The sequence below is a fragment of the Procambarus clarkii genome, chromosome 15 (assembly GCF_040958095.1).
Source record: "Procambarus clarkii isolate CNS0578487 chromosome 15, FALCON_Pclarkii_2.0, whole genome shotgun sequence".
NCBI lineage: Eukaryota > Metazoa > Arthropoda > Malacostraca > Decapoda > Cambaridae > Procambarus > Procambarus clarkii.
The window spans coordinates 2,409,517-2,419,297 of record NC_091164.1 but is presented as its reverse complement, the minus strand read 5'-3'; positions in this window follow the sequence as shown (position 1 = coordinate 2,419,297).

The following is a 9,781-nucleotide window of genomic DNA, read 5'->3' as shown; positions in this document are numbered from 1 at the left end:
AACAAGTCCCCAGGCGCCCCCTGTGGGCGTCAAACAAGTCCCCATGCCCCCTCCCCCTGTGAGCACCAAACGAGTCCCCAGGCCCTCCAAGTGCCATCGTCTACTCGTCAACAATCGGGTGAAACAATACATGGAAGGTATACAATACAAGGGCGCCTGACAGCTGGGTGGACAGCGCTTCGGATTCGTAGTCCCGAGGTTCCGGGTTCGATCCCCGATGGAGGCGAAGACAAATGGGCAAAATGTTTCTTTCACTCTGATGCCCGTTACCAAGCAGTAAATAGGTATCTGGGAGTTAGACAGCTGCTACGGGCTGCTTCCTGGGGGCGGAGACCTGGTCGAGGACCGGGCCGCGGGGACACTAAGCCCCGAAATCATCTCAAGATAACCACTCAAGAAGGTTCAGCACCAGATGCCCCGAGGGAGTCTCCCGCGGTGTATTCCTGACAGGCGGTCACGTTGCTATATTGGTCAACACGTTATCAAGAGTAGTGAGGCGTTACCAGAGTGGCAACGCCAGCATGGCATGGCATCGGGTAACTGGTAACGCTAGCCTTGTGTGACAAGGTCTCCGATGTCTGGAGGAGCAAGTAGTGCGTTACCAGCTAACAAGAAAGCATTTCTTACTAGCTACCCATATGCTTATCCTGACCCCTTCCCAGTGCTATATAGTCATAATGGCTTGGCGCTTCTGATAATTCCTTCCTTCCTTCTTACTAGCTAAAGAGGTTATCATGACTAACAATTCGTCGGTGCGGGTCGTTTAGGCAAGTGACGCTGATAATGGAAGGTCATAGGTCAGACTATTGGATATATGGCTGACCATTAACCCCTGTCATGAACGCGGCCACGGAGGGCAATTAGTGAGGACGAGAATCGAGTGCTTGCTGGAAAACGCTGTCCACTTGCTAATTGGGCTTTTCAAAGCGCGTTTTTACTAGATAGGGAGGAGTGGAGTGTTGGTATACTCACCTAGTTGTGTTCAGCTACATGTGCTTGCAGGGTTATCTTGAGATGATTTCGGGGCTTTTTTTTTAGTGTCCCCGCGGCCCGGTCCTCGACCAGGCCTCCACCCCTAGGAAGCAGCCCGTGACAGCTGACTAACACCCAGGTATCTATTTTACTGCTAGGTAACAGGGGCATAGGGTGAAAGAAACTCTGCCCATTGTTTCTCGCCGGCGCCTGGGATCGAACCCAGGACCACAGGATCACAAGTCCAGCGTACTGTCCGCTCGGCCGACCGGCTCCCATTTATCTCCCTATCGAGCATTTATCTCCCTATCACTGCCTTTTTAACCTCTGATAACTTAAAGCAATTCTCACCATATTTCTTCTTACTTAAACATGTGAATCTTGGATTCCAGGGCAAAGATGCAAATCTCACCAACAGCCATCACAAAAACAACTTTTTGAGTGACTTAACTCTCTTAACATTTATGTTGGTAATGAATTTAGAGCCAATGACAATCATCCCGTAGATGGTACATTGACCTCATAAGATCTGTGGCTAATCATCATTGTTTACATCTTGCTAATATTCTCGTAAACAGTTACAAAATATCGCTGGAATACAAAATGCCGACGAACTATTATTTGCTGACCCAATACTGCTAATATTCTTATTATGAGAAATGAACAAGGCCCATCTCTACTTATGAGAGAACAATCTTAAACTATGTACTTTTAAAAAAGAGATTAACCACCCCCCTCCCACGCACTATTCTAATTTATGTTAAATGACTTCTCAACAATTCTACTTCTCAAAACCCTCCTCCTTCCCACAAAAAATCAGACCTATACCGGTAAGAAATGTTGGCGATCATCCTCATAATCTCAAGCCCACTGAGTGGGGGGTGTGGTGGAACAGGTGATGAGTGTCCATTACAAAAAGGCAATTAACATCAAGTTTTGAATACCAACCCGTCCTCAGACCTGGTCTGGCAGGGGGTGGGGAAGGGATGCGGGTGAGAGGTAAGGTAGGAACAGGTGGGGAGGGAGGGGAATGTAAGGTAAGGTGGCGCAGGGGAGGGAGGCGCCGGCCAGGTAATTGATAATGTCTCATGTAGCTGGATAATGCTACATTTAAGTTATATAGACATACTCGTTTTTAAGTAAGAATTCTACTTAAAAGACACACAGAGATCACACTAACGTGATGCATCAAATGAACAAAAGCTACCCCTGTCGTAGCTCAGTCGATTAAGGCAGTGTCTGCGATGCTCCCGGACGCAGGTTCGAATCCTCGTCACGGCCCTTGTGGATTTGTTCTACTTAAAAGAATTTAGTCTAAATATCTAATTATGACGGTACAGTTTATTCTCGGTAATATGAAAGTGAACTTTGTCCCCTGAATTTTCCCCATAAGATTTTCTTAACAAATATCTATAAACACTATCTGAAAATCTTTGAAAAATGAGCGATTTTGAAAACAATCAAACGTTGTCCGTAGAGTTTACCTGGAACCCCCTACAGTCCAGCGTCCTCTTCCCTAATTTACCTGGAACCCCTGAAGGCTGAGAGTCCCTTTTCCCGAAAAAAAGGACGCGAGAGAGAGAGAGAGAGAGAGAGAGAGAGAGAGAGAGAGAGAGAGAGAGAGAGAGAGAGTGTGTGTGTGTGTGTGTGTGTGTGTGTGTGTGTGTGTGTGTGTGTGTGTGTGTGTGTGTGTGTGTGTGTGTGTGTGTGTGTGTGCGTGTCAATAAGTAAGCCTTCATTTAATCAAGGCACTCTTCCTCCCAAGTAATGAAGCCCTGCAGACACCTCAGGGCCAACTCATCAGGCCTGGCTCCACCCTCAGCACCAATTACCGGTCTACGTTCAACTCAAATCTCAAGACAATTTATAATGGGTCACCCCCTGGAAGGACTCTTCCCCCTGAAACGACTACTCCCACTGGAACGACAACTCTCATAAGCCTCATACAACCATGTAATATAGTAAAGCATTGTTTACATACACCCCTGGTGCAAAAGCCTCGTTACTGCGCACAAAGTAATGCTACGCAAACAATAAAAACTATTGAAAAATTACTCTTGTGCTCTTTGTGTATATATATATATATATATATATATATATATATATATATATATATATATATATATATATATATATATATATATATATATATATATATATATATATAGACAATCGCGTGTGTGATCTTAATCACACACCTCAGAGTCATTCAACACCTCTCACCCAACAAGCACATGCCGCCTCACCTAAGATATATAAGTCATGAATAAAGAAACCTTTTCACGGCCGCAGTCCTTCAGAACCTCGCCCACAGGAAGCGAAGACTTTGATGACGAATAAAGAAAAGAAAAAATGGAGAGAAAAAAACCCTCTGGAAACACGATAATTGGGAAAGTTTTTGTGTGTGTCCTCAAGTCTGCGAGATTCCAGAGACCTCGCGCAGACACAATGGGGAATGCGTCATGACGGCATTACGCTCCTGGAGCCATTTAAGGCTCCATTTCTTACGTTGAGCGAGGTGAGTGTAAGAGTTAGCGACAGGTATTTGATGGCGTGTTAATGTCCCCCCCCGATCTCCTGATACCACTCTTGTTCGTCAAGAGTGGTGTCGTTCGTTCGTTCGAGTGTTCGTTTGTTCGTCGGGCTCTTGGTAAATGTTTGAACTATGATGACACTGGGGAGTTTTGTGGGCGTATGGTAATTACGCCAGTCCAGACGGAACTGTCGACCACACACTCATAAAAACTCACACTCACTCACTCTCACTTTTTTATCTCACTCACCTCTCTCACGACTAACCGCAATGTACCACGATAGCAGGTTAATTACTTACCTGCATCTTTCACTCACGCTGTGTGGAGATTTAATTACAGAGGTTGGTGCGTCGTGCGTCCACAGGTTGAGCTGTGAGGGCCGCAGAGGAAGGGGGCGCTGTAGGCGCAGTACCAAACCACTGCTCACCCACCACACAACTACTTTGTTAACTAGGAACACAAATTGATTTCTCCTTTGTATTGGTGTTACACGCAAGCCCTTCCAAAGCTCACTCACAGGTGTCTCACAGGTAACTCATCACTCACTCACCTGCTGGCTAACTCACTAAACAATAAACAGGAAAAATAAATCTACGTAAATACAGGTAACTTGAGAGGTATTTAAATTTCAGCACAAATTTCCGTCAAGGAATCAGACAGATTTGTTCCCCAACCTCCCAGGTCAAGAAAAAACCGTTGTGCCAGCTGCTAGCAGGCACAGATTGGAAGAACATCCAGAAATTGTTTATGCTACATATTGATTTACTCATGGAGTGGCAAGTGATATATATTTTGTCGTAATAACGACATATTGACGCATACGAACAACACAGGTACAATTATTATATAATTATATTAGTACTACTAGTCGAGATGCTTCCAAGACCAACATGGTCTAGTCGGTGGTGAGTGTGCGCGGGCCCCAGGTACGCGGGTTCGATCCCATTTCATGCCCTAAATATTTTATCACAGGTTCCTGGCGTTCACAGAGCGTAGAACTATATTATCAGGAGGTATTAACAACACAAGATAACGTTCCCCGCACTGCGGCCCACATTAATATCCATCTCACCATTGATATTAAAAATACACCAGCTGAAAAATTTGCGAGATGCAATTTAAGTTATAATTCATTCTATAAACAAATTATAGATCAATTAAACATTTAAGGACTTTGGCGCCGATATTTTTCTTTCAATTATGATCTCGGGTGCCAAAGGTGAAGGGTGCCAAAGGTGAAGGGTGCCAAAGGTGAAGGGTGCCACAGGTGAAGGGTGCCACAGGTGAAGGGTGCCAAAGGTGAACGGTGCCACAGGTGAAGGGTGCCACATATGAAGGGTGCCACATATGAAGGGTGACACATATGAAGGGTGCCACATATGAAGGGTGCCACAGGTGAAGGGTGCCACATATGAAGGGTGCCACAGGTGAAGGGTGCCACATATGAAGGGTACCACAGGTGAAGGGTGCCACATATGAAGGGTGACACATATGAAGGGTGCCACATATGAAGGGTGCCACAGGTGAAGGGTGCCACATATGAAGGGTGCCACATATGAAGGGCGCCATAGCTCAAGGGTGTCACATATAAAACAAGTCTTTAAAAAGTGAATTTGATGAGGCTTTTCACTACCAGGAGCAATATGCAAATTACATTATCAAACCCATCAAAGATAACTCGAGAAAATAATCATTGAGGAAATATTTAAGATGCGAGTAGTGTGTGTGTGGAGTGAGACCCCGACAGTGTGCGAGGTGTGCCGTGTTGTGGGAGGAGAAAGAACAGGATTAGTTGGAATATGATGAATAGAAGGAAGAGAAATATGATGAGCAGAAGAGATGAATGAGCAGAAGCCAACAACACAGGGCTTTGAGCTATGAAGTGTTACATGAGAGGAATTTCCTTGTAGCCGAGAAGATAAACAAAGTTTCATATCTGCTATCAGCATCTTCCGTGGACATGTTCCAGAGTTAGTTATCTTGCCTTACTAAACTTAAAATTAAATATCTCAGTCGCTTTCATCCATGTCCCGTCTCTCAGATACCCTCTGATGTCTAAGACATTCTTAGTACCCAAGCATTTTTCCCTGCCGTCTAAGACTGCCTCCGATATACCCCATGTACCCCAGACCTATCTTCCAAGTACCCCAACTCCCGTCCCCCAGTCGTATCAGATTCCCCCAGCCATCCCAGCGGCTGTATGCCGCCATAATCCCAGGCCAGGGGCCACGCATCGCCCAGCTGAGCTATGTATTGGTTACCAATACAAATATTAAACATTTTCGTGGAGAAGACGGAGCAGAGGCAGTAGTAAGTGAACTGCGGTGTAGCCGCGTAAGGATAGTTTCTGGGGGTTGAGGCCCGTCCCTGGGGGTTGAGGCCCGTCCCTGAGGGTTGAGGCCCGTCCCTGGGGGTTGAGGCCCGTCCCTGAGGGTTGAGGCCCGTCCCTGGGGGTAGAGGCCCGTCCCTGGGGTTGAGGCCCACCTCGGGGGGAATGTGGACCATCCTTAGTAGTCCGTGTGTGTGTGTCTGTGTGTGTGGCCCCGCCTAGAAAGCCTGGTGAGCGGATGAAGTGACTTGTGCCGGATAGTGTATGTAATAGCGGGTTATTACGGCCCCATCCCGTGAATTCTGGTCCACCGCGAGATAGTGGTCCATCCTGGAGAGTTTGGCCCGCATCTGGGCCAAATGGTCCACCCCTAGCCCAATGGCCCCACCTAATAGTGGGAGTCTTGGAGCGCCCAAAGTGCGTTTTATGATGAAAATTAAGAAAAGGAGATAATGGGAGAAAAATAGGAGAAAGAAAAGGGGAGAGGAGTAAAAAAGAGAAGGGAGTGAGAGGGAAGGTGAAAGAGGGGAGGACGAAAGAAAAGGATAAAAAGTAGAGAGAAAATATAAAAGTAGGAATATAGCAAGAATGAAAATAAATGGAACAGGAGGAGAGGAAACAGGTCAGAGATCGTTATGATAAGTGACGGTGTAACATTCTCTCAGTTCTGCTTACTATGCCTTCCAAAATGGCCCCAGGCAGCACTTAGGAACTTTACCGCTCATTTCAATATCTGGTGTTGCGTGCGTGAGTGCGTGCGTGTGTGCGTGCGTGCTTGAGTGCGTGATTGTGAGTGTGTTTATTTATATATTTCAAAATTAATATAACTAATCACACACACACACACACAGTGTGTGTGTGTGTGTGTGTGTGTGTGTGTGTGTGTGTGTGTGTGTGTGTGTGTGTGTGAGAAAGAGAGAGAGTGTGTGTTTGCCCCAGACCCCCAGAACTAAGAGGCATGAGTTACGAGGAAAGGCTGCCTGAAATGCATCTCACGACACTGGAAGACAGAAGAGTTAAGGGAGACATGATCACTACCTACAAAGTGCTCAGAGAAATTGGCAGGGGTAGATAAGGATAAGGAAATAAGTTTAAGGAAACTAAGTAATAAGGAAACTGTTTAAGACGGGTGGTAAGCGAACAAGGGGACACAGGTGGAGACTGAGTACCCAAATGAGCCACAAAGACGTCAGAAAGAACTTTTTCAGTGTCAGAGTAGTTAACAGATGGAATGCATTAGGCAGTGATGTGGTGGAGGCTGACTCCATACACAGTTTCAAATGTAGATATGATAGAGCCCAGTAGGCTCAGGAATCTGTACACCTGTTGATAGACAGTTGAGAGGCGGGACCAAAGAGCCAGAGCTCAACCCCCACAAGAACAACTAGGCAAGTACCCAACTTCGCGATAACATCTTGCAGCTGGGAAGACAAAAAACATCTATTCCACGCGGTGGAAAAGATACCAGTAACTCCACATTTGTTGGTCTCTGCATTTCTCTCACTCAGCATTTTCTTTTATTTGCTAGGCTTATAATCCCAGGGACACGTAAGAGGGACGTTTTAAGGCCCCTGAGGCGGGAGTAATGCCCCTAAATCCCCTTGCTCGCCTTCCTTACACCTGATGCTACACTCCTCCTCCTCCTCTACTACCTCTTCCTCCTCCTCTACTACCTCTTCCTCCACTTCCTCCTCTATTACCTCTTCCTCCTCCTCCTCTACTACCTCTTCCTCCACTTCCTCCTCTACTACCTCTTCCTCCACTTCCTCCTCTACTACCTCTTCCTTCACTTCCTCCTCTACTACCTCTTCCTCCTCTATTACCTCTTCCTCCTCCTCCTCTACTACCTCTTCCTTCACTTCCTCCTCTATTACCTCTTCCTCCTCCTCCTCTACTACCTCTTCCTCCTCCTCCTCTACTACCTCCTCCTCGGGTCCTTATCCATTCAGACAACTCGGTGATTGATGGTGACAACAGTGACATTATTCTGACTGGTGTCGCTCCTTGAATGGAAATCCTCAATACGTTTTGACCATATCTATGACACCTGGTCGAGGAGGTCTGGTCTGGTCGAGGACCGGGCCGCAGGGACGTTGAGCCCTGAAATCATTGCAAGGTAACCCACCAATTACGTGCGTGTTTTCAGATACGACGAATGATGAAAGATGTTGTGTTCTAAAGGTCATTTATAATATGATTTGTATATTTTAATAAAGATTTTCAATTAAAAATTCATTTTAATAAGATTACACAATTCCTAGAATTAGAAGTACGCGACATGAGTAGAAGCTTCACAGCTCCACCCGTCTTCTCATCTAATAGGTCGCGTTATTTACGTTGTCGTAATCAACGTAACAAATCCAACATATTTAAAAAAGTAATGGCTCACGAATATTCACGTTTTCTATGCATCGGACTCGCTACGTTGGGTGGGTAGTTCCGGTTCTTACGTTCCTGGCTGGGCTAAAAGGTACCGCCGCTGTAAATGCTTCACCCACGTACTACAAATACAAATAATCGCCAACAGAACCTAAACACCTAACCTAACCTATGCCTAAATATAAACTGTATGTTAATATATAACAATATTAATTTATATTTGAGAAAATTCCTATTTTGAATGAACAGCATGTTAAAATGATGAATACGTTTTGGGGTCGACCGCTGGATAGAATGGACTTTGTCAGAGGACGGGTTGTGTACTTGGGCGTTCGACCTTATCTACCAACCCGTCCTCAGACCACGTCCATTCCATCCAGCGGTCGACCCCAAAGACGCATTCATCATTTTAACGTGCTTTTCATATTTAGGCATAGGTTAGGTTAGGTGTTTAGGTTCTGTTGGCGATTATTTGTAGTACGTGGGTGAAGCATTTACAGCGTTGTGGTTCGAACAAAAGTCGTCAGTGAAGCACTTGTTCCGGAAGTGTTCGAACGTCAGCAGTTGTGAGTCGTGTGTAAACCGTTTTTCAATCATAAACAGCGGGTTTGGCGGGTGCATGGAATAGATTTTGGGTCTTTGTTTATGAGGACGGGCTGTCTACCGAGGTCAACGCTCAGTCAGAAGTGCTTCAGTATTTCAGCGTTAAAAAAAAAATTGTTGAAGTTACGGTCAACTGCGTCAAAATTGCGATTCATAAAGTTTCAGAAACTGTCGTACGATTAGACTTGTTGCTTATGTCTGCAAAAACACTGCCTGTAACACGCTTGCCCCTTGAAACTTGTATATACATACAAGTATACAGTATACATACCTGCATATATATAATTGTGTATATACATACATATATATACAAACCTGAATATATAATATATATGAGAAAATCAGTAAGAGCCATGAAGAGGATTCTAACCCCCACACTTGGTACACCCAAGCCAGCCCGTCCTCATAAACCCAAAGTCCATTCCATGCACCCGCCAAACCCACACACGTACCCACTCACAGTATGTGAGGAAGAACCTTCGATCTGGAATCAATAACCCAGAAAATTGAAATACAGAGTCACAACATTCAACCTGGCAGGTTTCTCCTCGACCGGTTGGGCTTCCGCGACAAGCCGCTGCGTGTATACCTCACAAAGTGCCTTCAGCCGTCATAAACACATAACAAAGCACCGAAGGCCAACGACATCGTGGTTTAACTGGGACACAACTGAGACTCGAGGCTTCCTTGTGACGTCAGTGATTTTCTGCTTTACAGTTCATGTTAAAAAAGAAAGAGGTAGTGAAATATATATGTGGTTATATCGACTATAGCCAGTACGATTGGCTGGGTGCTGGGAGTTCCCTCGCGAGAGGCAGTGTTGTAAGACACCAAAAAGGGTGACCAATACCATGTGTGTGTGTGTGTGTGTGTGTGTGTGTGTGTGTGTGTGTGTGTGGTGTGTGTGCGCGCGCGTGTGTGTGTGTGTGTGTGTGTGTGTGTGTGTGTGTGTGTGTGTGTGTGT